At 38.7% G+C, this 26568-nt stretch overlaps 1 pseudogene; it reads left to right on the top strand.

Moving 5' to 3' along the window:
- Positions 1-412: 412 nt before the first annotated feature.
- LOC119045555 (transmembrane protein 59-like) overlaps positions 413-26568 on the top strand; it is a 38732-nt pseudogene continuing 12576 nt past the window's right edge.

The raw sequence follows: 26568 nt of genomic DNA, 5'->3' as shown, positions 1-26568 counted from the left end.
ATGTTGATGAATAAAAGATAATGACTAACACTTAAGGGTCAGATGTAGGATGTAGAGCAGATGGCTGAAGAGGGGGTGGAATGAAGTTTTAGGAATCAAGGAGATGAAGAAACTCTTGAATTAAAGATGAGTCAGCACCATGGGCAAGGAGGCCACCCATGGGAACAGTAGAATTGAGTTAAGGAGGAAATACTGCTACTTGGGTGTCAGAACATTACATGAATGTGAGGGATTGACCAGTAGGAAGTTGACAGTGACAGGAAGAGGTGTCATAATGTATTAGCATGAACCTGAAGGAAGATAGCTTTCTGCACAGAGTGGGTGATGGGGTGGGAAATGATCTGGAAGAGACACTGGGCCGCTAAGCAAATGCCAACATAGCTCTGTGTCCATGATCATGGTGTATGGGACGATGGGCTGCCTTCATGGAAGAGGGGACAAGGAAAGCAGGTTTGTTGTGGGAAACCCAGGTCCTATTAGGGTAAGAAATGAAAGAAAACATTTAAAAAAACAACTATGTATTGTTTTCTTTCATTTAAAAAAAGATTTTATTTATTTTTAGAGAGTGGGGAAGGAAAGGAGAAAAAGAATTATCAATGTGTAGTTGCCCCTCAAGTGCCCCCTACTGGGGACATGGCCAGCAACCCAGTCATGTGCCGTGACTGGGAATTGAACCGCCCACCCTTTGGTTCCAGACCAGCTCTCAAACCACTGAGCCACACCAGCCAGGGCTGTTTTTCTTTCATTTTGATGGTTAATTTTCTGTGTCAGCTCAGATGTTTTTAGATGAGATTAGCATTTTTTTCAGTGAATTTTGAGTAAAACATTACCCTTTGTGTCACGAATGGGACTTATCCAATCAGTTAAAGGCCTAAATAGAACAAAAAAAGTGCCTCCTACAGTAAGAGTGAATTCTCTAGCAGACCGTCACTGCTCATTACCTGTACCATTGACTTTCCTGGGTCTCCAGCCTACCAGCCCACATTGTAGACTTTGAATCTACCCATCTCCATAATTATATGAGCCAATTCTTATAATAAAACTCTCTCCCTCCATATATGTGTGTGTGTGTGTGTACACATTCCATTGGTTCTGTTTCTCTGGAGAACCCTGACTAATACATTCATCTTTCAGAGTTTTGTTGTACAGTTTTTCACATAATCCTCAAGAGACTGAGGAATGAGGAGAGTTTGTTTGCAAAGCAGCAGAGGTTTCCGAGGTCAGAAGGCAAACATTTTAGAAAGTGGCCAACTAAGTCTTTGGAATAAGTGACAATACATGGAAACTAGGAAGTTTATATGATGAGAAGACTGTGATATTAAAATAAATTATTATTCTTTATACTGGAAATTGCAAACCTCAGGAGAGCCTGAAAAATTTCCAAAGAATATGTCATCTAGATGTTGCCTGCACTTCAGGAAAGAGCTCCTGTCTGCCTTTGGTAGGTCACCTCCACAAGCCACAGGACTGAGACCTCTCCTTTTGGCACAGGTCCTGCTGTGCAGCAGGGCCTAAGTCTAACAGGTTCTTCAAAGACCTTTGACTCTGCCCTGGCTGGTGTGGCTCAGTGAATTGAATGCTGGCCTGTGAACCAAAGGGTCCCCTGTTCGACTCCCAGTCAGGGCACACGCCTGGGTTGCGGGCCACGTCCCCAGTTGGGGGTGTGCAAGAGGCAACCACACATTGATGATTTTCTCCCTCTTTTTCTCCCTCCCTTCCCCTCTCTCTAAAAATAAATACTTAAAAAAACAAACCTTTGGCTCTTCTCTGAACATCAAGTTCTCTAGGGCACTGAGGAAGACCCTCCAGTGGTTTACTTCCTTGCTTAAGTCCCTCAAGGTGGAGGAATTAGGTATCTAAACCTAATAGCCACAGACGATAATTGTCCTGTGACAGTTTCTCAGTTTGCCTGCAGTAAGGCTGCCTCAACCTCTCCTCTTTTCATCAGCATTCATCTTTCTAGGCAATGACTCACTGCGGTCACCTTCAGCCACTCTGCTAATGAAAGGGCTTGTCTTCCAGGGTCCCTTAACTTACTCTACTGACCCCAGGTTTTCCATCACATTGCCTGAGATTTCTACCACTGATGATCCCTTTTCAGTGGCAAGAAAAAGAATAAAAACAAAAAATCAAAGAAACCTTCCTGCTGTCTATTCCCCAAGCCTGTAATAAATAGGAGGGAAAGCAGTGAATTAGAGAGGATGTTTGATTATACCTAATTATCTTATTTCCTCCTAAGGCCTATTCAGAGAAGGAAGAAACTTATTACTTGCCACAATTGTTCTGTTTTCCTTTTATTAACAAAGTTTAGTAATGCTTAGTAATAAGGGATAATGTTTCATACCTAGGTGTCTCTAGTATTAAGAAGTCATCTGTTATTCAAAGTCTTATAGCAATGCATTTTATTAACAATACTTCTACTTCTATGGAAGTGCATAGTGTCATCATCAATATTACTAAAACCTTCTCAGCCCCAGGACAATGCAGTTCATACATCCCACTGGGACTGAAAGAACGCTTTGAAAAGCCTCATGGGAATATCTTCGCATGTGTACATGCAGTTGCTCATCTTATTATCAGTGTCATCTGTGTCCTTCCTGCTGCTTTGCTGCTGGCCCTTCAGCTTCAGGGCTAAGATAGTATAAGTCACTATTAAAATGGAAAAGATGAAAGCTAAACTCATTAATAGTTTTTAAAACCTTAGTAGTAAGTAGGTTTAGCAGAGGCAATCAGGAAGCAATCAGGGGTCTGAAGGACCAGACTGAATGACTGTATCCTTTGCTGAGGAATGGAATGGAAGGAGATCCAAAAGACTTCAAGCTTGGAGTTGTTCCAGAGAAGACTGACGAGGTGATACTCTGTAGGAAGGCCTCTGAGAACCAGAGCAGTAATAAGCACCAGACCCTCAGTGGGGTTTCTGCTCAGCCAGAGATTCAAGAATGCTGGTAGAGATGGAACTGCACCCTCCATAAAAGAAATGAGAGTGACCCTCTTTCTTCCCTATTCTGCCTGGGCCCGAAGCTTCATTAGCTTGAAGCATGAGTGTCCTGGAAGCAAGAACAGCCACTGCCTTAGAACTGAGGACTTGGTTCTGAAATCCTTATGCTGTCTGTGGTAGAGATAGGACAGCAAAAATCAAAATAGGTGCTCTAGGTAAAGGCAGGAAATGCACACTCTTTTTAAAGGTTTGAGTTGGAGGTTTCTGAGACAGAGAAGAATAAAAATAAAGGGGAAGAAAGGACTGAGACAGACAGAATAATCCTAATGGCTAGGGGTATTTTGCGTGGCTGAAAGAGGTAGAGAGAGACAGGGAGAGGGAGGAGAGGAGAGGCTTATCTGCATAGATCTGAAGAACGCAGATAAAATTTAAGCAACTCAGAAACTTCTCAGGCATACAAAGTCTCAGGAACAATACATTTATCTGAATAGAAGGCCAGCATTGACAGGATGGTTATTTGAACAAATGAAAAGCACTACAGGCTATTTTGTGGTGTGTCAGCCGAGGAAGAAAATACGCAGTCATCTGTTTGATGTTCTCTGCCTCTGACTCATCTAGTTCTACAGTATGAGACCTCTTCTTGGAAAACACTTTTCTAATTTCATATAGTTTTTAAGTGAACTTCCCTGATATATACAGATAAATAATAAGGGACAGGGGAAGAATCTACTTCAATTTGTTGTATTTAATTGTGGTTTAACTAATCCCACCACCTCTTACTTAGTGCATGCATATTATTTTGGCAATGTTCCCCTCCCTAACCCTTTTAGTACTAAAAAAAAATTTCAGAATAGTTCCAGAAGTTATCCTATTTCTTTTAATTTGAAACCATAAACAACAATTATAACTATTATATTACTTGTATCTTACCCTCATGCTTAATGATACGATTACCTTTTATAGAACATTCCTTCAAGGAAAGCCCAAGACTCAGCCAAAACACTGAATTAGGTGAATTAAACAAGCATGCAAAGATTTAATCAAAAGGAGACTATGGAAGGGTTTATAGCAGGAAAGGGCTGGCCTGACTCCTACCCCATAAAAAGCATGGTAAATGTGCTCATCAAAAGCTGGCATAGTCAATTTAATGTACAGGAAAGGTCTTACACTTAGATAGACTCACTGAGAATCTAGAAGTTAGAGGTGTAAATAACTCCGAGTTAGAAAGTTAGGAAGAACTTGGGAGGTGATTTGTCACAGCTTCCTGACTTTATGAAGATAAGGTATTAGCATTTATACTTAGCAGGTGAGGAGCTGGGGTTCTGAGACCACCCGGCTAGTTCATGGCCAAAGGAGAATTAAACCCTATGTTCCCATCTTTGGTACATGTTATTCTAGAGTTAATAAGAAGTTTTAAAAATTTATGATATTTTAGAAAAGCAGAGTCAAAACCCCAATCTATTAAATGAGAGGGTTCAGAAGGGAGATTCAGGGAAAAATACTTTTATCAAAAGAATAACTTAGAAATTTATGGCTACAGGGCCTAGGTCAGGAGACCTTGTAGAAAAAAACATTTCCTTCAATTAAAGTGTGGAAGAGGAGGAAGGGAATATTTTTTAAAATAACTTTCCATGATATGTATTCATATTTCAAAGTTTTCTTCCATATTATTTTCCCTAAGCACAAACACCTTCACAGAAGCACAGTGGAGTACTTCACAAACAGATCAAACACTTTGACATTTCTTTTTTCCATTACAGCCACATTACCACTGAAAGTTTCTTGAGGTTGTTGAGACAAATTATGTTTCCCTCTCTCTATATAGCACAGATACATTTAATTTGAGGCACATATATATTTTATATATGCATTCAGTTTATATATTTTAAAATATTACTGGTGCTTAAAGTGAAAGAATACTGATCAAAATGACAAATTCTCACCCTGGCTGCTGTGGTTCAGTGGACTGAGCCTGGGCCTGCCAACCAAAATGTCGAAGGTTCGATTCCCAGTCAGGAGGGCACATGCCTGGGTTGCAGGCCAGGTCCCCAGTAGGAGGCATAAGATAGGCAGCTGCACACTGGCACATTGACTTTTCTCACCCTCTCTTTCTCCTTCCTTTCCCCTCTTTCTAAAAGGAAAAAAAAAGAATAAAACCTTTTTAAAAAATGACAAATTCTCTTTTCTGTTACACTATAATAAAAACATCATATTTTACCCTGGCCATGTGACTGGTTTGGTTAGAGCATCATCTCATGCACCAAAAATTTGTGGTTTTGATTCCTGCTCAGGGCTCATACCTAGGTTTTGGGTTTGATCCCTGGATGGGGCATGTATGGTAGGCAACCAATGGATGTTTTCTTTCTTTCTTTCTCTCTCTCTCTCAAAAAAAAATCAGTAATAAAAAATATACTCAGGTAAGGATAAAAAAGAGTCATCAGGTGGTGAGGGACAAATACCATATGATCTCACCTGTAACTGGAACATAATCAACAAAAGAAAAAAGCAAGCAAGATATAACCAGAGACATTGAAATTAAGAACAATCTAATAATAGCCAGAGGGGAGCGGGGAGGGGACAGTGGGGAGAATGGTTTTCAGGAACTACTATAAAGGACACATGGACAAAACTAAGGGGGAGGGTGGAAGCAGGGGAGGGAGGTGGGTTTGGCTGGGGTGGGGGGAATGGTGAGGGGAAAATGCAGACAACTGAAATTGAACAACAATAAAATCATTTTTTAAAAAGTCATCAAATTTCTTCTTTGTTTACAATGAAGTTTAATATACAGGGTCTGACAGAAATAATGATCCTTTTTATTATAAAATCTTTTATAACAAAAATTATAAGCATATAATTCCGTAAATTAACAATATCACATTCAAGTATATCCTATGACAGTTTGGGTAAAATGTTCAAATTAAAACTATAAATTATTATATCCATATTATTACCCTACTGATCACACTCAAGCAGGTGTTACTTCTGCCAGATCCTGTATTAAGCAAAAGTAGATTGAATAATTTTTTTCTTTGTCTTACAATGAATTTCATATTTCTCTCTTGGGAGCTTTGAAGTGAATTTTCATAAGACTTACAGTAGGCACGATAAGATAAGATAACGTACAGAACTTTTATCTTCACAACTCAAAAAACTGAAATTGACCTAACAGTACAAGACTATGAAGATGTAAAATGATTTTCTGGACAATTGCGATCCACTAGTTATAGGACTTGAAGTAACTACAAAGACCATCTTTTTACTCTTACATAGCATTAAACTAGACCTGAGGCTTTTTGATTTAAATGAAGAAAAATACATCCTACACAGAGGTAATTTTCTTCAATTTCCAATTGGAGCTGAAGCACCTAAGCAAATTTTAAACAGTGAAAGGAAATAAATACTGCTTATCAGTGGAAATTTTAGTGGACTAATAAAGTATCTCCATGAATAAGTTACATTTGCTGCCTATTCAAGATGTCTTTGAAACGAGGTGATAAACCAGGTAAAATTTTTCTTCTCTTCAAACGACTCCATTTTTAAATAAAGTTGAATAAGAGTCTTACTTCATGTGATAGAACATGAAAGAAAACCAGAATTCGATTCTTGACAAATACCTCAGACATCAGTTAATATAGCTTGCATTAATACATTAAAATTCACAAAATATTTCTTTGAATTTTTACATCATTTTATTGTAAGGCATTTCTCTTCTTGTTAATCTCATCTTGGTAACATAAGAGTTATGTAATTTTACCCATTGGATAGGTAGAAAAAACAAATGAGGTACAGAGAGGTTAGGTGTTTTGTTAGAACTGATTCTAGATTATAGTGTTTTCTTCCTAATACACAATGTCTTTCTAACACGGAGTGGTTTCCAAAATGGAAACATAGGGTCTATAGACTCATCTAATGTGTGTGTGTGTGTGTGTGTGTGTAGATACACATACATCTCATGTATCTTTTGGAGGACTATAACTGAACACCCTGATAAGGTTTGTGTGGCCCTGATTGCACTGGTGTTTTTGTTTTCATTTATGTTAAGAGAAGGCCAAATGGTTTTAAGGCTTGTTGTAAAAACAAAGACCTGTGATAGTAAAATCAGAGGTAAGCATGGGGAGAACTAAGTCAGCACCAGGTCAGGACTATCAGAACTATGCCAAATTCCAAACAGCCTAAACCATAGGAGTCTCTACCACATTCAGTTTAGGAGCCAAGGTACTGAGGAGCTTATAATTAACCGCAAGTAAGGTAGTAAATGAATAATGAACAAGTATCCTGATTGTGATTTCAGTTACAATTGGATTAGAATTTAAACAGATTTTAATTATACAACAAGGCTAACTTAAAATAAACTAGATGGATTTATGTAATTATTAAGAGACAGTGAATTAAAATTGGCCTTTGAGGAGTGAAGGCTGGCTGCATAATACATGTACAGTGAGATGACTTTGAACTAGCCAATAAGGACTTGATGTTTGTAAAGACAATTCTACGTAGTCTATGTTTATGAACAAGCATCTTCTGTGTTAGTATCATAAAGTTAAAATACAAATACAGATTGACATGGCCAAGTGGGATAGATTTTTGTTACTAACTTCAGCATTATTGATTTGTTTTCAGCAAGCTACATTTATTACATTAAATTAATATTTGAAAATTGATACACTGAGCAAGTGAAACTCTTGAGAAGCACTGTTTGTCTTCCATTGTTTCTTAAAATATATTTGGTGGGGATGAACTTTCCCTTCTGTGAGATGATGTGTGAGACCAGCGCTCGCCTGTAGCATATCATAGTCCAACCACTCACTCAAAGGTAACAAAAAGTCCTCTGGCAATTTTAAGTCATAAACACAGTCCCCATTTTTCACGTCAAATGGTGTAGTTCAATGTATTAGTCAACACTTCAACCTTAAGTCAAAAGTAAGACCTACAGTCAACATATATAACCCACAAACAGCACACATACACCCTGCTAGTTGGAATCAGCTATAGGCTGTAGACATGAATACCTGCAGGAGGCAGGAGCAGATGGCAGGCTCTTCACGTCTTCCCTTCCCCTTGATCCCCAGCTTTCTAGTGGCTTTAGGATTGGAATGAAAATGAAGGAGGAAACCTGGTTCAGGAAAGTTCTTGTCTGGTGGCTTTCTGTCATAAACTGACATTGGGATCTTGGAGGCTGGCTGAAGTTTAACCGGCCTTCCTGGTCTCCCCGTACTCTCTCGAGCCCTCTGCTGGGCCTCCCCGTAGGCTGGAGGATGCCTCTCCACTGCCCTTGCTGGACGAAGGTCTGTTCTGCACAGACTGTCTTTGCTGGAGTGCCTTTACTCTGACAGTTGGTCCCCTTCCCATGACTTAAAACGCCTTCAGTTCTGTTCCTTCTCCCACATGACCCTCATCTATTCCATGAGTGGGGGCGGGGAACGCCTCATATTCTCCTTCTACTACAGTAAGTGTCACAGTGGTTACTTTCCAAACTCAGCCCTTCACTCTCTGCCTGGTGATCTCTCAAAGGTGATTTTAGCTTCCTTCAGCTTACTTCAGGGGCCAGTTTGTGATATTCTTTAGCACAGGGAATGCTTTTCAAGTGCAGGAGAGGACAGCACTGCTTTGGTGATGGTTAGGGGAGGAGGGGATAGGAACCCAGACACAAAAGTAGCTTTTGCCAAAGCAGTGGGTCTAGATGAGTGATTTTCAACCAGTGTGCTACAAGAATTTTTCAAACGTGCAGTACCTATTTAGTCAGGGGCACTGACTTCTTTCCCCTTAGATGACAACAATAAAAAAATGACAACAGCCAACACAACAATAGCCATCCAGTGTAAATGATGCAAAATTATACCTGTTTTTAAATCAGATTGGCAAAAAATATTTTTGGTGTGCTACAGAATTTTAGTAACTACCTTATGTGTACCATGAGGTGAAAAAGGTTGCAAATTGCTGTCCTGGACCATTTTATTTAATGGCACACATGGAAAAGGAGAATGCTCATGTGAACTGCCACAGGAAACTGGAAGATCCTTAGGGACATTATTTCAAGATGTAGAATTAGAAAAATGGTAATTGCCTAATTTGCATAAAACTTGTCTTTATTTTAAAATCATTTTATTTTTCGATTGCAGTTGATACACATCATCATATTACTTTCAGGGGTGCACCCAGTGATTAGACATTGTGTAACTTACTAAGCGATCATTCTGATAAATCTCACACTCATCTGACACCACATGTAGGTACTAGAATATTATTAACCATATTTCCTATGGCTGTTCTTGTAACAAACAATTTGTACTTCGTTTTAATCCATTCCTGAGGATATGTTTATTAGTTTTAGAGAGAGAGGAAAGGAGAGAGGGAGAGGGGAAGGTAAAGAGGAGAGAGAGAAGCACTGATCAGTAGCCTCCCACACATGCTTTGACCAGGAATCAAACCTGCAACCTTTTTGGACTACAGGATGATACTCCAATCAACTGAGCCACTGGACCAGATCCAATTTGCGCTTTTTAGTCCTTTTATCTTTTTCATCCATCCCCTACCACCCTTCTCCCATCTGGCACCCCTTAAGATGTTATCTGTATCTATGATATTTTTTCTGTTCTGCATGCTTTTTTTACTTTGTGTTTTAGATTCAACTGTTGATAGATATATATTCATGGCCATTTTATTGTTCATATTTATATCTTTTTTCTCTAGTTGTTTGGTAGGCATAAGTGTTACCGAACAAGAGGTCCGAGGGAGGGGCAATACAATATTTGGCCCACCTAGGGATGCCCAAAACTGCTATACAACAGGGGCCCCTCCAAAAAAACAAAATACTAATGTCTACTGGGCTCTTCTGTCCGCCGCCAATTGGAAAGACATCTCTCAATGCCAGAGATTTGTGAAAAGGAAACAAAATGTTTATTTAATGCTATTCAGGCCTAATGCCACCACTAAAATATCAAAGTCCTTTAGGTTGTACACCTACACCCACACAGCGCTCCCTTCTCCCACTGTCCCAACTCCAGGTACCGTAAATCAAGAAAAGAGCACACGTCTGTGTTTCAGGCTGCTGGCACCGTCAGCTGTGTCACTGTGCAGGATCTTGAGTTAATCCAAAGTACTGTGGTACCCTCTCATGGTCCACTGGCAAGAATCCTTTGTATCCAGTTCCAGTCAAAGTCTCTCTTGCTTTTCAGGCCCCGCGGCCAAAGGGGGCACCCCAAAGCCGCGTGGGCCTCTTCTACCAAAGCTGCAGGAGTCCGCACTCCACCAAAAGCATGTGGCTTTCTTCTTCACCTGGCTGCAGGGATCTCCATTCTGGCAAAGCTGCGTGGTTTTTCCCTTTCACCTGGGCAGTTATCCCCTCATGTTCTGGAGCCCATCTTTTCCAAGCTCTCACACAGGCCTTCCCACTCAGGGGCGCAGCCCCTAGTTCCCTCCTGGGTCCAGCCACTCCCTTCTCCCCCCCCCCCCCTCCAAACTTGGCCACTGCTATTTAACATATCTATGAAACCAGTTAAAAGTTATAGATATGTTAAATAATCATTCCAGAGGTTAGCTGCAAAACTGTTGCTATGCAAAACAGCTCTCAATGGCCCTGCTCCATTGTCCCTTCCCCCTGGGGGAGGGGCGGTGAGGACATCTTATATGTCTCTCCAGTATTCCTATATACTTTGAATTCTGGACACCATTCCAAATCTATTTTTGGGGGCCCCCTGGCTACACCCTGTATTATAAGGACTATGATGACTTTATTTGCTTTCTATGTTGATCCATTTGGTGTTTTGAGAGTTATATAAGAAGGGTCAAACATTATATGCCTGCCATCATCTTATGGAAACTGAAAGCTTCAATTATGTTTGAGAAGAAAAGTAACTTTACTCTAGAAAAATCAATTGTTAAGAATATATGTTATCTCAAGTCATTTCCATGACCTTTTATGTCAACATTTTTCTTCGAAAATCTTCAGGGAAAAAGTTATTTTAACATGAATAAATCAAAACAGATAGTTTTATAGTTGTTTTAAAATGCCATTTTCCTTACCCTGTTTTATAATGCCATTTTCCTTACCCTGTTTTATACATACCTTTTTATTTGGGTCTAATCTACAAAATGCTGAAAACCACCTGGTGTTCATTGATTGTGATTCAGTGTCTGATGAATTTGGGTGTCACCCACTTGGAATGAATGAGAATTGGAATTCAAGGAGCTTTGTTAATTGCTGATTGCCCTTGCATAAAGAAAAGAGATGGAGACCATCTTAAAAGCTGCTTTTCTCTGAGGAATATGAGAGCCAAAAATACTAATACAAACCATAAAACTTTATGAATTTATTTTTTCAGTGTGCATTTTTGGTTCCAGTGTAATGCCAGGCTCAGTACGTTTTCCTTGGAAACTGCAGTTTTAAAGCTATCACTATAGCTAAGCATTATACAATATTTTTCTAATCTAATTCCATACTTAGTGTATGCTAAAGATCTGCTGATATGAAAGGAATTTAATTTTGAATTTTTGCAGAGTCTTCTTTAAATCCATTGCTCATTTGAATAACAAACTGAGCTGCTGAGACAAAAAGAAACAAAATGGCAGCGTGGAAAGGGGGGCCTCAGGGTCCGACCCCAACTGGGGCCCCCACTGCTGCTGCTGCTGCTGACCATGGCCCTGGCCAGAGCCTTGGGAACCGCTTCAGCTGAAGTGTTCTACTCTGTTGTGGGTGATACGGTGTCTTGCCACCAGGCCTGTCAGTGACCCAGCCCTTGCACACCTGCTCTGAGGAGGAGGAGTTGCAGCATGTCAGAGAGGTTGTGGGCTGTTTTCAATTCGTCGGTTTGTGGATGATAGAGTTGATTCAAACTAGACCAAATTGGAATGCGAATCTGCGTGTCCACAAGCATATTCCCAATGTGATGAGCAATACGCTCATCATCTTGGTTGACAGGATCAGCTGCCGTTGGCTGAACTGAGACAAGAACAACTTGTGTCCCTGGAGTGACATAAGTCATTCTGGAGCGACATCATGGACTCTGCACAGAGCTTCATAACCTCTTCACGGACTTTTAATTTAAAGGCTGATGATGGAAAAACTGTTATACTCCAGTCTAAGCCAGAAATCCAGTATGTACCACAGTTGGAGCAGGAGCCTACAAATTTGAAAAATATCATCGCTAAGCAAAATGTCCTCAGGATTACCAATGAGAAGATCACAAGCACACAGGAACTATCTTGACAATGTAGAAAGTGATGGCTTTTTAAGATGCCTCTCTCTTAACTCTGGATGGGTTTTCACCACAATCTTGTCTCCTGGAAATGGTATTGCTCTGGATTTGTTGGGCAGCTGGTGCAACAGCCATGGAGCAGTATGTTCCCTCTGAGCTGCTGAGTATCTATGGTGACTTGGAATTCGTGAGCAAACAAAAGCTAAACAAATATTCAGCTTCTTCTCTAGTGGTTGTTAGATTGAAAGCTGAAGATCATGAAGAAGCATGACCTCTACCTACCAAAGTAAATCTTACTCATTCAGAAATTGAAGCTTTTCTAAAGAAAGACAAGTGTAATAGGTAAATAAATTTCCATTTCGCATAGAGTTTTAAAAATTGGTTTCTTTGGCTATAGTGCTTAAAAGTCACTATAAAGTGAAAATAAAGTTACCTGAATCCATGGTGGTGGGGGACAGGGCAAAACCTGCCCCCCCCACCGCATTGCTTGTTTGAAAGGAAAATCACTTGACTCTAAGTGAAATAAAAAGATGCTTCAAAATGCATAAAGCTCTTTAAAAATAATATATTTTTAACCTTAATAAAAATTTTAATATTTAAGATTAGATTTATTCAGAGGTTATTCTCATAAAGCATGACTATGCCAATTATTTTCTAGCACCTTTTATAATAGTTTTAACACATTAAAAATATTGAGAGCTATTATCACTATAATAAATGTTCCATTTGTACTGCCTACTCTTCCAAGAAAATTAGCATTTCTGTATCATAGAAGAAGCTGTCTGTATACTCTAACAATCATCCAACAGTTCAAGTCAACAGAAAGCTATTGATTCATATTAAGTGTGAGGTGCTGCAAAGGATAGAAAGGCAAATGCAGAATATGCCCCAATTTAAGGAGTATACAGTTGAAAAGGAGATGATCAAGGACATAAATAGTTAAAAACATATGAATATGAATCTGACTACTAAAGGGAGAAATAACGTATTAAGGGATACATTATTGTATCTCTCTACTAAAGAGATACAGATCACCTCTGAAAAGGGAGATGAGGAAAGGATTTAAAGAGAAGTAGGCCTGTCCTTGAGGTCAAAGGTCCAGGACAAGCAAATGACCCTCTTTCACAAAAAAACTGGGGGTGTGTTTCAGTCTGCTATCTGCTCTGTGCCTTAGGGGTGGTGGCCAGCCAAGAACTGTTTCCCCAGTTGTTACAGTCCCATGGGATCCAAGAACACAAACACCCCCTGGCCTCCAGAGCCAGGTGATCAAGGGGTATTTTTTGGGTGGCACTCATGGACACATCCCAGGATTTTCTTACATCCCACTTGTGGAGAGAGTGACCAGTAAAATGACACTGGTCTGGTCAAGATAGCATAAAGTATACAAAACAAAATGGAGTCACTCCTGTCAACCAAGACAGCTGCCAGACAGCCGTGACACTTTGGTTCAAGAGGGAAACTACCTAAGTGATGCTGGAAACGTCTGGCAAGGAGGCACACCTAAGATATCTGCACATGTAGTGCTGCTCCACACCATGCTGATCTCCCTTGGCATCGCAGCTGGAGGCTCTACCCTGCTGGACCGAGGACTTCGTCTGCCCTGTATCCACCTGGCTCCAGATATCCTCCTTCGCAAGATGCCGATAACTCCCCTGCCCACTGTGCTGTCTCTCAGACCTGCAGATTGAGACTCTGGGACTCGGGTTCATTATTCCCATTTGATTGCTGTGTGTCTATTATATTTTTCTTAGACTGTTAGAGTGTGAGCAGGATATTAATGTATATTGATGTTCTACTTTGAGTGAACCTGCCTTCAATAAAAACTGAGGAACAGCCTAGTTACCTTGTATGATTCTTGTCTATTCTTTGGTGTCCGATTGCTCAGTAGGCAGCTAGCCAATCAGTTGCCTGGCCAACTTATAGGAAAGACTATATCACAAACATATGCTTATGACAACCCTTCATGTCATCTCCATGTTTGAATGTTGTATGTGTGAACCTCTATCCAATTCAGGGAAGTGTTTTCTCCTACGCATAAGGGATTTCGTTTTCCTACTACACACACCCTCACAGTAATTCTCTGCTGATAAGTTCTTTTTCATCTCCACTCCATCTCCAATTCAGGCAGCACTAGGCTAGTCTGGGCTTAATGCCTCAGGAAAAAGATGGCTCAGGGAAAAAGAGAAAAGGAGTTTCATTTAGGCTTGAGTTCCTAGTCTTGACCCTGAAGGGAACAGGAGGACTCCAAGTTTAAGCAAGAACCTTGGAAGACCTTGAGATGGATCAGGGAAGACTTGCCATCCCACAACCAAGGGTTGGAGAAGAGGGAGAGTCAGAGGAAAAGGGTAGATGCTGCTGAGTGTTGGAGAATAGGGTCCTGAACTACCTCCCTTTCAACCCCACAGTCGGAATTCTCAGGCTCAGGGGGAAGTTAGAGCTCCCAGGTTTGTTTGTACTGTGCCAGAGCAGAGAGGATCTGGGCCCCTCTCTGAGAAGAGCCCTAGGAAAGATGGAAAGAAATGGCTCAAGTCTGTCTAGGCAGAAAAGGCCCGGTCATGCACAGGACCTGCCACATGTTTCTTGTGCTTAAAATGGTGTTAATTCCTCCTTTTCTTAACCAGCAGTTGCTTATTTTTGTGTACAATTCTCTTCCTTGAAAGGAGATACAGTTTCAAGAATTCCTAATTCAATTGTGAGGCTAATACATATACATTTGGAGTCACAGAAATGATAGAGAAATGATACAAAGAAAGCACCATCATACAAGTTAAAAATAAAACCTCATAAACCCCACATAAAAAGCTCTTAAATCTCTAAATCATTCTCTATAAGGTTGAAATTTAATTTCAGTTGAGAAAGAAAACAAACCTGTTGTTTAATTCTTGGAGGAAGCAGAGATGATCTCTTATCTTCCTCTAAGCATACTAATTAGCACTTAACCAGAATTTGAGAGGAAAGAAAATCTTAATGATCCCTTTTAATAGCAACCTTCCCTGACTTTTCTGTTCTTCCACTCATTTGCCCTGTCTAAAGGGAGGTGAGTTCTTCTGGAGTGTATTATCCCAAATTTTTGTTAGGTTGCTATGGGTGAATGGATAACTATTTACAAAAGACAACTATAAAGTGTTTTCTTATTTCCATTTTTACTTCTTGCTTGAAAACAGAGGTTTATGACAATTGTGCACCGTGCCTGTGAAGCATTCATCACCATTGCCTCCGTTCAAAGCTTTACAACAGTTTTTGTCTGTTTTCACACTCAAGACGAGGCAGTCCGTCAAAGGAGGACTTTTATAGCTGAATGAAAATTCTACTTCTTTTTTTCACATGGTCTAAATCCCAAATGACTCAAAGATACACTCCTGTTTAAATTATGTCTACCGAGTGAAGAACTAATTTTGTAGCTGACCAAAGACATGGACAGTTTCATGGAGGTGGTTCATGATTAGCTGTATATGGAGCCCTGGAGGAAGGGTCGTATAGGTGCTGGAGAACCCATCGTATCTCCAAGGAACTTAGAGTCTGCTGAGACCAAGTCTACATATACTGAAAGCATTTTGTGAGAAATCAATATTAATTTTTTTATGAAAACTAAACGAAATTACAGGGCAAATAGCTGAAGGAACAGAGAATAAGAGTGCTTTGGATGAGGTGATTTGAGGGGGGCTCTCTGAGCACTTTGGTGAAATAATTTTTAAACGTTCCTGCCACCCATATCCTCTGGAAGGTATCTGAGTGGTGTCAAGGAGAATATACACTCCTTTTCGAAAGGCTTGGTATTCTGTCAGAACATTGCTTATTTAAGATTGGGCAGTTACGATTGAACAATTGAATCTGATTCAAAGTGAAGAAACATACTGCTATAATTTTTGTAAAGCTGTGACTTGGGTGAGTGACTATATATCTTTCAGGCCAGTTAATACCTACTGGGTACTCTCCAAATTAATGTTTTTCCTTGGAATTATCTTTACATGGAGACAGTCCAGGTCTGTGCATGTTCTGTGGCTAAGTTCTTCTTGTTTTTTTTTTTTTTGGAAATAAACTTTTTTTTTTTCGGTGAATGCTGTTTAAGGCACACAATAAATCCAATGGGATGGTTAAATTTGGAATTTGCATGTTGAAAAATGAGAAAGAAGTGGCTAAAAATGTAAATAGATGAACATGATATGATTGTGATTATCTTTTTCTGAGGTTTATACATCCTGTTTAATAGCTGCAAAACCACCCATTGGGTCCACTTACTTGGAATAGGATATAATGTTTAAGAGTATGTATCTCAGTTCTAACCCTAGAGAAGTTTCTTCAACACTCTGAACTTTGATTTCCTTATAATGATTGGGAAAATAAGAATATTTACCTCTACATAAATTATTCTATGAATGAAATTAAATAATCCATATAAAGTACTTAACAAACTTCCTGGCATATAATTAGTGCTAAAAAATATAATAATAATAAAAATAACATTATTATTGATGGGGGAATACTAAGACTGTTCATCCTGTGTGTTCTTGCTTCTCATCCTTTCTTCACACTATTCCTCCTGCATAGAGTACCCTAACCCTTGTTCTTGGTTCACTTAATATTCTAGGCATTCAAAGATATGCTCCAGTTCCATTGTGAATTTTTTTCCCAGCTGCTTTAGCCTGATTTCTTCTTTGAACTCTAATTGCACTTTCAATCTCAGCTGTGGTAGTTAAATGTAAGGAGCTGTACCACCTGGGTTTGAATCTTGGCTCTGCATCTGTAAAAGAGAAGAGTAAATTGGAGGAGAGAGGATCTCTCTAAGCTCCTCTTGACATCTGGCATTAAAAACCTACCTAGTACAGGGAATCTTAGTACATGGCACTCAGTCATGGAAGGAAAAGTTTTCTTGTCCTGTCGAGTCAGGGTATAACTTCTTCCTATTTTCATGAAGCTGAAAAAAAATCCTTTATATGTTTGAATGATGTATTTTTTTTATCAGTATGTACTGCTGATTCTGCTATGCTCACCTTAGTTGCATGGATACAGAAACACTGAAATCATTTCTAGTTGTTAGGAGAACATTTAGGAGAGTTAGTCTATTTTCTTTGCTTCCAGAAATGCAGAGGAAACATCACCTCCCAAACTTATTTCTGGGGTTTCCCCATCTAAGCATACTAAGACTTTAGTAATGTCATATGAGATCCTGAGGGGTACACGTTACTCCAAGAAAGGTGAGGTGGGGTCTCTGCAACATTATATGTATGAAGGATTGAAAATATTGTTTGTCAAAGGGATGTTTTCACAAATATAGATATTTGGTATTGTGTCTATTTTTTAGATATTCTGGGGAGGAATAATGCTAAGTAGAGTAAAATATACCCAAAGGGTGACTAATGATCTTCTGTCAGAGTTGCCAAAGAGAGAGCTATATAGTAAAGGAAAATATCTTGCTATTAATTCCAAGGCAGACTGTACCTGTGATTTGCATTTTTATGGGATCTTTAGAATACCATTTCCTAATTGTATTTGTGGGAGTAGATTGTAATATGAATTGTTAAACTCTGAGCAAAACAAAGAATAAAATCACTCTGAACTAAATGTGAGATGTAGCAAAACCTTATCCAGAAAAATATCTGTGTGTTCCCCATGCACTCCTGTGAGGACTGACAAACAAACCCTGGTAGACCATTTGGCAATAAAAATGGTTGGGACAAAAAAGAAAATACAGGAGTAGCATAAGCCTATTACGTTGCACCTTAATTGGCCTAATTCAAAGGAACAAGCCAATATGACTCCAGAAAGCAGATTCATTAAGTATTATTTAAAGTTGTTTCTTTTAAACCAACAACTCCTAGGAAACTTGGGCTAAATAAATAAGAATAAATAATGATAAAAAAAGGGAAATCAGATTGGAGAAACATCAAAAACAATGAGGTTAGACCCACTTGGAGATATTTCTGCTCCATGGATTTCAAGGTTAAAGAGAGTTCAGCTTGTAAAGCTCCAGCATGATAGCAGTCAATGACCACTGAACATGGAGAGAAGGGTTTTTATTTTGCAGCCCCTATGGGGACCACAGCGGGGCTTGGGATTCAGCTGGATCTACTTCACAGGTATGTTTCATCCCTTCAAGGAAGATTAGCAGAAGGGAGAAGGACAGAAAGGCCACAACAGCAATGCTACCCTGAGGATTCCCTGTGGGATTTACCACATTTCTGTACTTCAAGGCGAAATGTTTTTGCTGAAGAAATAACATGTTCCTACTTCTTTTGGAGGTAGGTCTTAGATTTTATTAATCAATGTTTTGTCTTATTTAGTGCTTATGCTATGCTGTGAACTATACTAAACATTTTGGAAACAACATACACGCACAATTCCTGCCCCCGGGAACAGTGTAGTAGAACCCATTGGACAGTTGGAAAACAAAGCAGGATGCAATTTGTGAGGCACAGAATGAAGCATTCATGAAGTTACAGCATTTGATTGGGGATGATGTGACAGGGACGTTTTCAGGGAAGAGTCGTGACTTGTGATAGACTTTAAGTGTCATTTCAAGACTACAGTAAGAAATATACAGTAATTGGAAAATCAATAACGCTTTCTGATGTTATTATTTCCTCTGATGTTATTGATTCCAATTCTTTGCTCATGATATTCTTTCCCAGCTGGAGTATTGCTCCTGCCAATGCGATCACTTTTTTCAAAATCTGGCTCAGAGCACACCTCTGCAGGAAATCCATCCTTCTAGTTACTTTGTACTTTATTATTTTCAATTACTACATTTGACTGTGCTATTTGTCATTTTAGCTGTTCTTGTGTCATTGGCTAGTAAGGTGTGCTGTTTTTGCTGAACTTAAAGTACTAATGAGCAAAAAATGCAGCACCTTACCTGTTGTTACTATTTTCCTTTGACTATTTTTGTGCCTAGAAGGTTGTTTGTCTCATGTGAATTTATTATTCTGAACTCTTCAGTTTCTCCCTGTTTTATTTTTATTTTTAAAATTTATTTATTTATTTTTAGAGAGAGGAGAAAGAGTGGGAGAGAAACATCAATGTGTGGCTGCCTCTCATAAGTCCCTCACTGGGAACCTGGCCCGCAACCCAGGCATGTGCCCTGACTGGGAATCGAATCGACAACTCCCTGCTTCACAGGGGCCCATGCTCAATACACTGAGCTACGCTCCAGGGCTATTTTTATTATTTTAAAATATTTTCATTTATTTACTTTAAGTCAGAGGTTAAGGGAGGTAGAAAAAAAGGGAGAGAAATATCAATGTGTGGTTGCCTCTCATGGACCCTCTACTGGAGACCTGGCCTACAACCCAGGCATGTGCCCTGACTAGGAATTGAACTAGTGATCCTTTGGTTTGCAGGCCAGTGCTCAACCCACTGAGCCACACCAGCTGGGGCTGCTTCCCCTTCTTTTAAATGAAGACTTACATATTTCCTGTTTTTTTCTTGCTCTGTACACTTCTGCAACTTGGATCTAAAATTTTACTTTGTCTCTGCTGTCCCTAACTTGCTCAATATTTTAAAATCTGCTTTTTTGAAGTATAATTTGCATATAATAAGTTGCAAAATTTGATGTTTGATGCTTTCATACAGCATTGTAACTGTTGTCACAGTCATGATCTAGAATATTCTGTCACCCTGAAAGTTCCCTCAAGTCCTTTTGATGGCATAGCCCTCCCTCCCCTTTGCCCCAGCAACTTTTGATGTGATTCTGTCACCACAATTTGGTCTTTTCTAAAATTCTATACAAATGGGATTTTATAGCATGTAGTCAGTCTGATATTAAAGCTCATGTTCTTTACCTACACCTATTGCCTCTCTTTAAAACACAGAAAATGGTGAAGTAGTTGAAATAAGTTGAAATTGAACACATTACCCAGGATTGCCTCTTGGCTGCCAAGAGAATCCAATTTGTCCCCATTCAGACCTAACAGACTTATTAATAATCAGTAAATTAAAAAATTGGGGCAAGTACTATTAATAATTACAAACAACTGAGAGAGATCACGGGAATCCACAAAGGAGTAAAATGTGTTCCCTGCCTTCTAGAGCTCGCTGCTAATAGGAGAGATAGGACAAGAGCAGAAACAACTCTAGTGTACCAGAAAGTAAGGGAGAAATGGTACAGACACAGCATCCTGGGAGTTCAGGAGAGGAAGAAAGCATATTTGACTAGAGGATTGGAAAAATCTTTTTAATAAGATTTATTTTATCTTGAACTTGAAAAATGATGAAGGTTTCAAACACAAGGATGCTGTAGGGATTTTCAGGGGGAGGGAGCAACCTGGGTGTGGACACAGAATAATTGTCTCTGAAAGATGTCTGCGTCCTAGGGCCTGAAACCTGCAAATATGTTACATTACATGGCAAAACATTCTTGGCACTTGTGATTAAGTTAAGGCTCTTGGAATAGGGAGGTTATCCTGGAATTTTTGTGATCCCATGTAATCACAAAGGTCCTTAAGGGATACAGGTCAATGTTACAGAAGGAGATGTGATGGCAGAAGCAGAGAGAGAGAGAGAGAGAGAGAGAGAGAGATTCCCAAAGCTACTATACAACTAGCCTTGAAGATGGAGGAAGGGGCCATGAGCCAAAGATTGCTGGGCCTCCAGGAGCTGAAAAAGGCAAGGAAACAGATTCTCCCCTCTAGAAGGAAGAGCTTCTACAAGGAAGGCACCTCTGCTGACACCTTGATTCAGTCTATAAAACCCATGTCTGATTTCTCACCTCCAGAACTATAAGACAATACATTTCTGTTTTTAAGCTCCTAAGTGCTAATTTGTTACAACAGCAATGAGAAATTAATACAATGAGAAAGTACAGCTGTTTAAGGAAATAGTGAGTTTAGATGTAATCTAAGGTATTTGTAGGGAAGCAGTGGGAAACAGGGTTGAAACCGCAGGTTGGGAAAAAGAGGATGGGATCTTGGCATACAGTAAACACTCATTATATTTGTTAAGTGCATTTTTCACATGTTATTACGGCTTGAACTGTGTCCCCTTCAAAGTCATATGTGAAAGTCCCAACCTGCGAGTATCTTAGAATGTGACCTTACTTGCAATAGGATCCTTGTGGATGTGATTAATTAAGATGAGGTAATATTAAAGGTCAGCCCCCAATCCAATTGGGATTTCTATTGAAAGGGAGAATATGGACACAGACTCATGCAGAAGAAGAGCAACAGGAGACAATGAAAGCAGAGATGGGGGCACTGAAAATGGCCAGCGAGCGCCCAGGAGCTGGGTGAGAGGCACGCAGCGCATCCCACCTTGGCGCCCTCGGAAGGACCCACTTGTAGATGCCTTGATCTCATAAATCTAGCCCCAGAACTATGAGATAGTTATTGTGTTGTTTAAGCTACTCGGTTTGCTAAGCCAGCACTAGGAAACAATGCACATGTGTGTATATGTAGGAAAAAATGGGGAGACTGCGAAAGGCTTAAAACTGTGACTTAACCAATTAATGGGATAGTGGTGTGTGGTGTAGTTTGGAGAGTAAGAAGTCGTGAGGGCTAAAATGGGAATGCAGCAGGGTGGAGAGAACTTTGAGTTAGCAGAGCGGTGCATTTGGTGATTAAGATTTCCAGACCTAAAGTCGTAACACACAAATGCTTCAGAGGACCAGAGGACAGAATATGTGAAATCACGGCTGACCTAGAAAACCCAGTCTGTGTCAGCAGTTCCCAAGTGTATGACACTGAACACTGATCCCACAAAATGCTCTGAAACACATTTTTTCCCAGCCAAATAAATGAAGAAAACCATATTTTTAAGTATTATAGTCTAGTATTAAGACTATAGTCTTAAGTATGAGGAGCCTTGCAAAAAAAAATCGGACTTTGCATGATTGAGAACTTCTTGAACTTAAGCAAACGTGCCATCTGTTTTTCCTAGAACCCCATTTATATCCATGGAACATCCTTGGGTTGTCTTGCTCTAGTTGCGCCTCATTCTCCGAGACCTACGTGGACCAGTCCTGTGACCATGCTTGGTGGCCACATGCGTGTGGCCACGCATGTGGCCACCAAGCTTGGGAAACCTGGCTAATCTGAATAGAGATATGCTGTGGGTGAGCATATACATTTGATTTCAAAGCCTTAGCATAACAAAAGAATGTAAAATATGTCTATTTTTACATTGATTACCATATTAAAATAATACTTTCGGTATACTGTGTTAAATAAAATGTTACTCAAGTTAATTTTACCTATTTTAAAAAAATGTTTAATAAAACTACTAGAAATTTAAATTTACATGCAGCTATAATTATATTCCTGTTGGACAGCACTGTTCTAGACTACTCTTTTTGCATAGTGTTCTCTCTGATTTCTAGGCGGTCTTTAAGAACTGTGGAGGGTCTTGAGGCTTTATCCCATCTGCATTCTAACAAGTTAGCCTGACACAGTTTCAAGGATGCTGGTATAAGACATGAAACTCATGGATCAAAAATAAAAGATAGTTTATTATTTATAACAATAGCAGTAGCCAGAATAACAGCTGTGTTTTTTTTTCATTAGTTCCTTGAGTCCCAGTTCCCACTGGCAATATGAAAATACCTACACACCTGAAGAGTGGCATTACAGGAGAATCCTGAGTTTAGGAAACCCAAATTTAATCTATAATGATCAGTTAGCCTTTGCTCCAAAGGGATGCATTGTCTTTACTGTACTGGATGGTAAGCATGTCTCTCCTTTGCTCTGGAAGGTGATACCGTATCTTCTAAGACCGTAAGTAAACCTGCACTTTGCTCTGAAAGGACACTCTCTGTCTTTGCTACACAACTAAGATAACCTGGAACAAAGAACAATCACTGCCTTGCTCACAAGATGAAACACAGTTCTTCTGTTTCTGCAGAACAGTTATTATATCCAAGACCTGGTGACTAAGAACAGATGTGGAAATGAAGACCACTCTTTGACTTGTAACCTATACCTAAGAAATTAAGGTGAGGAAACCCTTATATCTAGGATAGCCAGGAGAGGATTTCCTTCCCCAGTGTGTAGGAGCATGTCAGAGTCTAGAAAGGGGTTTGCTTTTTCCTGTCATGTTTTCCCCCTCCTGGGCAAAATAAAAGGTAATCTCTGGCACTTGGACAAGCTTCTGGGACCACTCTAGTGTGTGTTAGAGCCTGAACAGAGAGCTCAGGCCTGCACAGGACCTGACACTCCTACCATCCATCTTGGTTTTTACTAATCATTCCTTAAACTCTTACGTTTCCTATATAATAATAAAATACAATATTGTAGTAATAAAGTACTACATATACAAAATATGTAAGTCAAATAGATAGTAAAGAAAATATTCATAAAACTTATATGGCCAAATATATATCATTCATCTTTAAAAATTTTTAGGGTAGCAGACATTAAATTTAATAATACCACTGTGCAAAACACCTTCTGTAATCAATTTCTGCATTTTCAGAATCTTGTCTTGATTCTTACCAATGATGGATAGTTTTTTCCTTTGGTAAATGGTTAAGTTTCTATCTCAAAGTTTTATGACTAAGTTGAGTAATATGGTAGGGTCTTACTACTGCTTAAAAAAAAGTATGATGTTAAGTCTCTGCTTTGAATTGCTTATAAAGTAGTTTTATAAGGCAATTTCAAAAAAATTTCCAAAATTAACCGAGTAAAGGCAACATTTCCTACATAATTAAACAGCTTCATAAAGTGACTGATTTTAAAGTATATGCCCTTTCTAATAGTATAAATGTTAGTAATAGTATTTTGAGATCATTTTTTCATTAAATACCCATGCAGTATTCTCTGTGTGTGTGTTAATAATAATAGCTGATAATTATGGATTACTTCCACTGTGCTAAATACTTTTTTTAAAATTTAATTTATTTATCTTTAGAGGGGAAGGGAAGGAGAGAGTGAGAGAAACATCAATGTATGGTTGCCTTTCATGCGTCCCCTGCTGGGAATTGGCCTGCAGGGAACTGGCCTGCAACCCAGGAATGTGCCCTGACTGGGAATCGAACTGCGATTGTCTGGTTTGCAGGCCCGTGCTCAATCCACCGAGCTACACCAGCCAGGGCTTGCTAAATACTTTATATGTATTAATCATCAAAAATTCTCTTTACAGGGAGAAAACTGAGGCACAGAAAGTTTTGGTACCATATTTTTAGGACTATAACATGCACCAGACCATAACACACACCTAGGTTTTAGAGGAGGCAAATAGGAAAAAAAATTTGAAGCAAAAAATGTGGTAAAATATTTAATGACAAAAATAACATAATATTTCACCAATGTAAATGCAAACTATATTTACCAGCTAGGTAAGCTACATTCAGACTATAAGCCACACCCCTACTTCCCTCCCAAATTTTGGGAGAAAAATTATGTCTTATGGTCTGAAAAATACAGTAGCTTGTCCAACACCACCCAGCTTGTTTGTAGCAGACTCAGAATTTGAGCAAGAGCATACTTTGTGTATGTACCATTTCATCAAGCCAACTAAAGTGACAAAGTTTGAAATATGAGTAATTAAATGTCAACTTCCATATTTTCAAAAACATTTCACCAAAGACTTCTATTTATTATACTGAAAAGATAAAGTCCTTTTTAGAACTCTTATACTCTATACTATATTTTTTGTTCTACTCAGTTTCAATTGCTCATTTTCATATTCAGTGTCTCCCCTGAGTACAAAAAGAATGTGAAAATCTCATTAGACATGTGAATGTAGTTTGCTTTTAAATATTTTTTCAATCTGTTATATTTATAGATTCAAAATACAGTAATAGACAGAAATAAGATATAGAAAAGCCTTTCAATTCTAATAAACTATATATTTAAAACCCTTGCATACTCCAAAGAAGGAGATAAACAGCTTCAAAGATCAAGGAGCTAAGTACAAGTTTTAATATACATTCTTACAGGCTGCTTGTGAAGAATTTCTAGTTATTGGAAAATTGTAATTGAAGTTATTCTTTGAAGTCTTGGAAATAGAATCTGAATGTTAGTCTCTAATTTTGAAAAGCAGTATAAAGACATGTTCCTGGAGAATAGCCTAGAAGTAAGATTTGTTTATTCAATTATTCATTCATTCATTCATTCATTCACATTTTTAATTCAACAAGTAATTATTTAGGATATTCTATATAGAATGATATAGGATGCAGAAGATACAAAGATATATGAAACAAGATACCTCATAGAGTTTATAATCTAGTTGGAGAAATAAAACATGAAGGTAGTATATGACCCAAGGAAATTCATTTCATTTCAACTCAATTCAGCCATCTTCATGGAGCACTTGTATGTCTACGTTGTCTACTTGTCTGTCTACTAGGTGTTGAGGATACAAATATAAATGAAACACTTGTGAGCTAGAAAATGTCTTAAAGTTGGACCTTATGAGGAATGACTGAATAGCATTTAGAGCTTAATGAAGAAGATAGTTTTTTTTTTGTCAACAGAGGTGTGATTCATAGGCTGGTGGTGACATTTTTGGACTATAGAGAGAGTTAAAATGTAGACAGATTGGTTGCAGTGTTTGACCATTACACTTCTTCAAAACTTGAGATTCTATGCTTTTAAGCTTCTATGTACTTCTTTTAGAGGTAGATAGGTGTTTCAGAATTCTCACATCATGCTTCTGCAGTTGCCAGTTCTAGGCCTAGCTGAAGCCTTCCTACTGTGGAGGATTTGAAATGCTTCCTCAGAAGTACTGACCAGTGCTTTTAAACATAATTTCTCATCAGCCCAGAAAATATTATTTTTATTCATTTTCTTTTTTTAAAGCCTCATTTAAGAAACATGATTTTTCACTAAAAAAACTGTTATATAATCACAATGACTGATAAAAATTTAGTATACAATATTTAGACTTTAAAAAGTGACCTTCCACAGTTTTTCCAAAAATCAAAGCTCTGTTCTTGAAAGGATTTGATTCACTTCAAGTAGCATGAATAGCACTGGACTTGGGCAACTAACTGGTTCTATCAAAATGAAAAGAGAAAACTGAGTTTTATTATAGCAAACAGCAAAATATATTTTGAGATATTGTCCTCTAAGTTGATCTACTTATGTATTTTGGTTTAAATGCTTGAGAGTAATGAAAATAAAGTATTTGTCACAACCAAACTAACAAGGCAAATTTCCATTTTTGCTTTTTTGTTTTTTTTTCTATAAAATCAACCATAAATAATTGAATATTTAAAAAAAGAATTTTTATTGTAAGATTTTACTTCTCAGTCTTTCTCTATAGGTCTTCTTATATAGAATTTTGTCTCAGAGCGGGGGAAAGCTTTTACAATGCTTCCATTACTGCATGGGTTTCTAGTGAGGAATTTTGTTCTCTAATGAGCCCTTACCGAGCACCTAGTGGAATGAATGGTATTAATCTGGTGGTAGACAAAGGGATTTGGATGAGTTGGAGTTAGAGAAATAAGTCAATCTGATGTTTAAGTCATCTTAATCATAGTCTATGTGGATAGACCACGAGGGC

This window comes from Artibeus jamaicensis, unplaced genomic scaffold (genome assembly GCF_021234435.1).
Source record: "Artibeus jamaicensis isolate MK-2021 breed Jamaican fruit bat unplaced genomic scaffold, CSHL_Jam_final contig_233, whole genome shotgun sequence".
NCBI lineage: Eukaryota > Metazoa > Chordata > Mammalia > Chiroptera > Phyllostomidae > Artibeus > Artibeus jamaicensis.
Note: the sequence above shows the minus strand (reverse complement) of the source record. Positions and strands in the feature narration are given on the sequence as shown.